Source organism: Stomoxys calcitrans, chromosome 1 (genome assembly GCF_963082655.1).
Source record: "Stomoxys calcitrans chromosome 1, idStoCalc2.1, whole genome shotgun sequence".
NCBI lineage: Eukaryota > Metazoa > Arthropoda > Insecta > Diptera > Muscidae > Stomoxys > Stomoxys calcitrans.
In genome coordinates, this window is record NC_081552.1 from 236,586,838 (window position 1) to 236,593,370 (window position 6,533).

The 6,533-nt window shown below is 30.4% G+C and overlaps 1 protein-coding gene across 1 annotated transcript in view; it reads left to right on the top strand.

Annotated features, from left to right (window-relative positions):
- LOC106095058 (ras-interacting protein RIP3) overlaps positions 1–393 on the top strand; it is a 1,853-nt gene extending 1,460 nt beyond the window's left edge. Inside the window, 1 exon segment of the mRNA XM_013262299.2 lies at positions 1–393. This exon segment is cut by the window's left edge and continues 709 nt beyond it. The gene's annotated coding sequence lies outside the window, so the exon portion shown is untranslated.
- Positions 394–6,533: the final 6,140 nt, after the last annotated feature.

Genomic DNA, 6,533 nt, shown 5'->3' on the forward strand with positions numbered 1-6,533 from the left:
ATAAATACAGCCAATCACACACAAACACACACTCACACAAATATTCATATAGACAAGGTTATCATCGTTGGTGATGATAAGCCATCTAATAGTAAAGGAGCTATGGGCACACAAAGTTTAAAGTTCATATCGAATATTCCAATACAAACACAAACACACAGACACAGCCACAGCCACATAAGCAGTTGCATTCATGCATATAGTTAGGATAATTTGTTGAAGGCTTTGAATGGCTAATACCAATCAACATTACAAGCCACTACGGCTTTCGCTGCCATCGTTCTTTACACTCATGGAGCATGTATGGAGCCTTTACACATCATTGCTGTATGAGTGCCATAGAGCTGCATGTATGTATTTAAGATAAGGATAAGCTAGAATAGATACTGATTTACAACCGCCACAAAATTGTAGTTTGACTAAATATGTGTGTGTGTGTGTGTGTATGCAACGGAAAGCACACACACACACACACCCACATATTTTTTTTTTGCATTTTTTTCTATACCAATTAATATAATAATAACAACAACAACCAAATTATGGCAATATCACTTTATAAAGGTTCACAAATTGAACAAATTGTTCAGAGAGCGCACATTTCTATACAAGCGTGTAATCACATGAAGGTTGCAATTTGATTTTTTTGTAGCTATTTTAAACCTACCATAGTGAAAGAGTGAAATCGCGTTGTCTTTTTATTGGGAACAATGTTACTTAAAGTACACTCAGAGAAAAAAGTCTGTCGATAACTGTCTGCTATAATGGCAGCAGTAGTTCTGCTACCATAGCAAAATTTTTGCAGTTTCATACCAGCAGGCAACCTGCTGAGATGTCTGTTGTTTGCCGTAAAAGTCCGCTGCTTATTTTATGAAGGGGTTGTTAGGAGGAGAGTAAACTACAATAGAATAAGCTAAAATAAGTGAAGTGAAATGAATACCAAATAAAATAAAATAAAATAAAATAAAATAAAATGAAATAATATAAAATAAAATAAAATAAAATAAAATAAAATAAAATAAAATAAAATAAAATACAATAAAATAAAATAAAATAAAATAAAATAAAATAAAATAAAATAAAATAAAATAAAATAAAATAAAATAAAATAAAATAAAATAAAATAAAATAAAATAAAATAAAATAAAATAAAATAAAATAAAATAAAATAAAATAAAATAAAATAAAATAAAATAAAATAAAATAAAATAAAATAAAATAAAATAAAATAAAATAAAATAAAATAAAATAAAATAAAATAAAATAAAATAAAATAAAATAAAATAAAATAAAATAAAATAAAATAAAATAAAATAAAATAAAATAAAATAAAATAAAATAAAATAAAATAAAATAAAATAAAATAAACTAAAATAAAATAAAATAAAATAAAATAAAATAAAATAAAATAAAATAAAATAAAATAAAATAAAATAAAATAAAATAAAATAAAATAAAATAAAATAAAATAAAATAAAATAAAATAAAATAAAATAAAATAAAATAAAATAAAATAAAATAATATAAAATAAAATAAAATAAAATAAAATAAAATAAAATAAAATAAAATAAAATAAAATAAAATAAAATAAAATAAAATAAAATAAAATAAAATAAAATAAAATAAAATAAAATAAAATAAAATAAAATAAAATAAAATAAAATAAAATAAAATAAAATAAAATGAAATGAAATAAAATAAAATGAAATGAAATAAAATAAAATAAAATAAAATAAAATAAAATAAAATAAAATAAAATAAAATAAAATAAAATAAAATAAAATAAAATAAAATAAAATAAAATAAAATAAAATAAAATAAAATAAAATAAAATAAAATAAAATAAAATAAAATAAAATAAAATAAAATAAAATAAAATAAAATAAAATAAAATAAAATAAAATAAAATAAAATAAAATAAAATAAAATAATTTAATATAAAATAAAATAAAATAAAATAAAATAAAATAAAATGAAATAAAATAACATAAAATAAAAAAAATAAAATTAAATAAAATAATATAAAACAAGTAAAAAGCGTGCTAAGTTCCCTCCAATACCCTCCACCATGGATCGCATTTGTCGAGTTCTTTTCCCGGCATCTCATCTTAGGTAAAAAAGGATATAAGAAAAGATTTGCTCTGCTATTAGAGCGATATGAAGATATGGTCCGCTTCGGACTACACTTAAATTATATGTTGGAGACCTGTGTAAAATGTCAGCCCACTCGAATAAGAATTGCGCCCTTTGGGGGCTCAATAACTACAATAGAGAGAACGATTCATATGGGAGCTGTATCGGGCTATAGACCGATTCAGACCATTATAAACACGTATGTTGATGGTCATGACAGGATCCGTCGTACAAAATTTCAGGCAAATCGGATAATAATTGCGACCTCTAGAGGCTCAAGAAGTCAAGATCGCAGGTCGGTTTATATGGCAGCTATATTAGGTTATGAACCGATTTGAACCCTATTTGACACAGTTGTTGAAAGTAAGAATAAAATACGTCATGCCAACTTTCAGCCAAATCGGATAGGAATTGTGCCCTCTAGAAGCTCAAGAAGTTAAGTCCCCAGATTTGTTTATATGACAGCTATATCAGGTTATAAACCGATTTGAACCATACTTGGTACAGTTGTTGGATATTATAACAAAATACTTCGTGCAAAAATTCATGCAAATCGGATGAGAATTGCGCCCTCTAGAGGCTCAAGAAGTCAACACCCAAGATCGGTTTATATGACAGCTATATCAGGTTCTCGACCGATTTGAACCATGCTTGGCACAATTATTGGAAGTTACAACAAAACACCTCATGCAAAGTTTCATCCAAATCGCTTCCGCTTCTTTACAATTAAGTTAACTTTTTTTCAATTTTTATACCCACCATCATAGGTTGGGGGTATACTTATTTCGTCATTCCGTTTGTAACACCTCGAAATATGAATCTAAGACCCCATAAAGAAAATGTATTCTTGATCGTCATGCTATTTTGAGTCGATCTAGCCATGTCCGTCCGTCTGTCCGTCCGCCTGTCCGTCCGTCTGTTGGTCCGCCTGTCCGTTCGTCCGTCTGTCTGTCGAAAGCACGTTAACTTTCAAATGAGTAAAGCTAGCTGCCTGAAATTTTGCACAAATCCTTTTTATTAGTGTAGGTCGGTGTAGGTAAATGGACCATATCAGTCCATGTTTTGTTGTAGCTGCCATATAAACCGGTCTTTTGTCTTGACTTCTTGAACCTCTAGAGGGCGCAATTCTTATTCGATTGGAATGAAATTCTGCACGACGTGTTTTGTTATAATATCCCACAACTGTGCCAAGTATGGTTCAAATCGATTTGTAACCTGATATGGCTGTCATATAAACCGATCTGGGATCTTGACTTCTTGAGCCTCTAGAGATCGCAATTATTATCCGATTTGCCTGAAATTTTGTTCGACATATCCTCTCAAGACCATTAACATACGTGTTTATTATGGTCTGAATCGGTCTATAGCCTGATACAGCTCCCCTATAAACCGATCCACAGTGGGCCAAATGGCAAAAAAATTGGAAATAAGTCTACAACTTTTTATCTGTTGATTTTAGCCATACAAAATGTTCTAGACATTTGTAGAGGAGGACATAGGCTTTCAGAAAAGTGCTGTTGTTGGTCCATATCTTTAATACAGGGTGAGCTACAGGGTGTCAAAGTTGACCACTTTTGACTTCTCCAAGCTTCTGGGGGCCATAACTTTTGATCTACTCAACCGATTTACATGATTTAGGACTCTAGAGAAAGAGCTTGACAAGATCTAAAAAACTTATGCATAAAGTACCATGCCATCGTGTACTGTTAAGGAGTTATGAATTGTTTAATTTTAAAATATGAAAATTTGGCCTTGGTTTTTTTCAGTGTTTTTTAAATAACTCCGTCAATTTTAAAGCTATAAACTTCATACTTCACACAAATTATGCCAGCATATGTGTGCATAAAATACAAAAGGAATCACGTGAATATCTTTGGCGGTTTAAAAATGGCATCGTTTTCAATATGAAAAATATTTTTTTTGTCAAAAAATTGCAAAATTTTTCAAAAAAGATACTCCCATTTCCTTTAAGTTTTCGCAAACTTTGGCCGTCAAAGCATTATCATTTCTTTCCATTTTCACAAAGTCGAGGTATTAAGAAAAGTTTTAAGTGCTAATTTGGCTAATTTCGATATCAAACAACACCGTTATCTTAAGACCAAAATGGCCAATTTTTTTACTAAACTTCAAAAGTTTCTCACTGGAAAAAAAGTTCCACGGGGATTTTTTCGCTTTTTTTGAACTTAAATGAAAGCTTAAAATGTTCCCAACATTTTAAGGTATGTCTCGCCATATCCTAGCCATAAATGAGATCGTAGCGATCAAAATACTGAAAAAAGTCAATTTTCAAGTAGTGCTATATTCATTGCTAAAAAACAAGTATTACGTCACATTTTATTGCAAAGATGTTAAATAAACTTTTATTTGGTAACACTTCTTCTACAAAACACAAAAAGAATCATGGAAATATCTCTATTCTATTCCATTTTATGGAACCGGCAATAAAAAAGTCAATTTTTCAAAAAAGTCGAATTTCCCAAATTTTGTTTTTGTTGTCCTAATTGCACATGACACACTATAGCCATATTTACGCAACATACCTTATCGTAAAGGAAATTTTCATACCTTTCCAACGATGTATAAAACATTTCTCAACTCGGATTCTATCTACTCTAAAATTCATTTACACTTCATTAAACTCTATATAAAAATGTCTATTTGTGAAATGGAACCTTATATGGGGCCTACACTAAAACATTGATAGATTTGCCCAGGGTTTACAATACAAATGTGTTAGAATAAAAAAAGGTCTCCTGCCAAAGTTTAAAAAAATTGGAATAAAAATATGTGTTTTAGAGCGAAAACACTTCGCATCGGCGTGCGTTTATATGTATATTAGCTACTCCCAAAATAAAAAAGCATTTTAGTTTTGTATTATTTGATTTTATTCTCTACCAAATAATCTAAGGTATCAAAATTTAAAAGCTCTTTAATTTGAATGGCATCGGGATCGTCCTTATCTATATCGTCACATATTTTTGGAAGCCATTTAGTTCTGATGCTGTATAGTACCGGATCAGACGATAACAATAAATATTGAAGTAAATCATAATTTTGGTTAAATTTGGTGCTCTTTCGGGTATTGAAAAGCCGGAACTGTTTAACATCTCTATTACGGGATTCCTGAGCTTCTTCTGTAAGTTCTCCTAACGGAAGTATGTTGTATTCCACAATTTCCTTGCCATGATGTAAGACTTTATGTACTGTCGGTGTTAAAGCTTTCCACGAATATAAATCAGATAAAATGTTTTTTGTGTCATTACTATAAGCTTCAAATTTGGTTGAATTTATCATCTTTTTGCTATTGATTACAGCCAAAATCACTTTGAATCGTCTTAGCAAGTGTTCATCAAGACCGGTTATTTTAGATGTCGATACGGGGTCCTCAAAAAACCGCCTTGCCGAGTTGCCATCATTTGTGCTTCCGTATCCGTAAAGAGGTTTATCTATTATAAGTCCCTTTTGTTTAAACTCCAACTGGATTCGATTCTTCTCTTCCTGCCTCATTTTGTGAAGATCTTGGTTGTTTCTAGCAGAGACATCGCGGTTTCCAGGGCTAGTCCGATATTTAAGGTCATACGATAAATGCAAACAATACTCCATGAATCGAATTCTACAGTGCAGGGGCGAAATACCGAAATTGAGCGCATTTTCGTTTACTAAATTTTCATCAGACTTGTCCTCGAATTGCCCATTCTTCTTGCCACAAATATTGCATCTCCAATTGGACATAACGCCAGTTAATGCGTTTGCCACCTTTCCATCGATCATAGTGAGTTGTAGTTGAAACGAAACTTTTATATTTCTTCCCAATTGGTTTATAACAATCATGGGTAATGCAGCAATTTCTTCCTTTATTTCGTTCACCAAAGATCGTGTTGTGTTCCGGTCTTCCTTTGTATACTCAAACCGAATTGGGCGACATAAATATTTTGACCCAGGTGTTCTATTTATCCATATATCTTGAAATGCATTTTCTTTCGATGATGAAGATTGGTCCTTGTACAATCTCATTCTCAATGGTACTAATGATGCCATGAAAATTGATGCGAAGTTGGTATCTATTTCTGTTTGTTGCTTATATTCGGAAAATCCAGATGATCCATCACAACCCCATTTGCTGATCAAAACCACTTCGGAATTATTACATGTGTTCAACTGTTCTTCAGTAAAATTAGAAATAATTCTAACAGCTGTATTTTCAACAAGATCAGCAAGTTTCACTCTTGCTTTTAATTCGTCCACGTATATATTTGATGGCACCATTTTCGTCCTGGTGTTGTACAATTTATGTTTTGAGGGTAAACAACCCCATCCTTTTTCACGAAGAGCCTTCCTCATTGTTGAGTATTTGTTTCTTGAGAGGCCTAGGTTCAAAATCAGGGCCAGTGCATCTTCC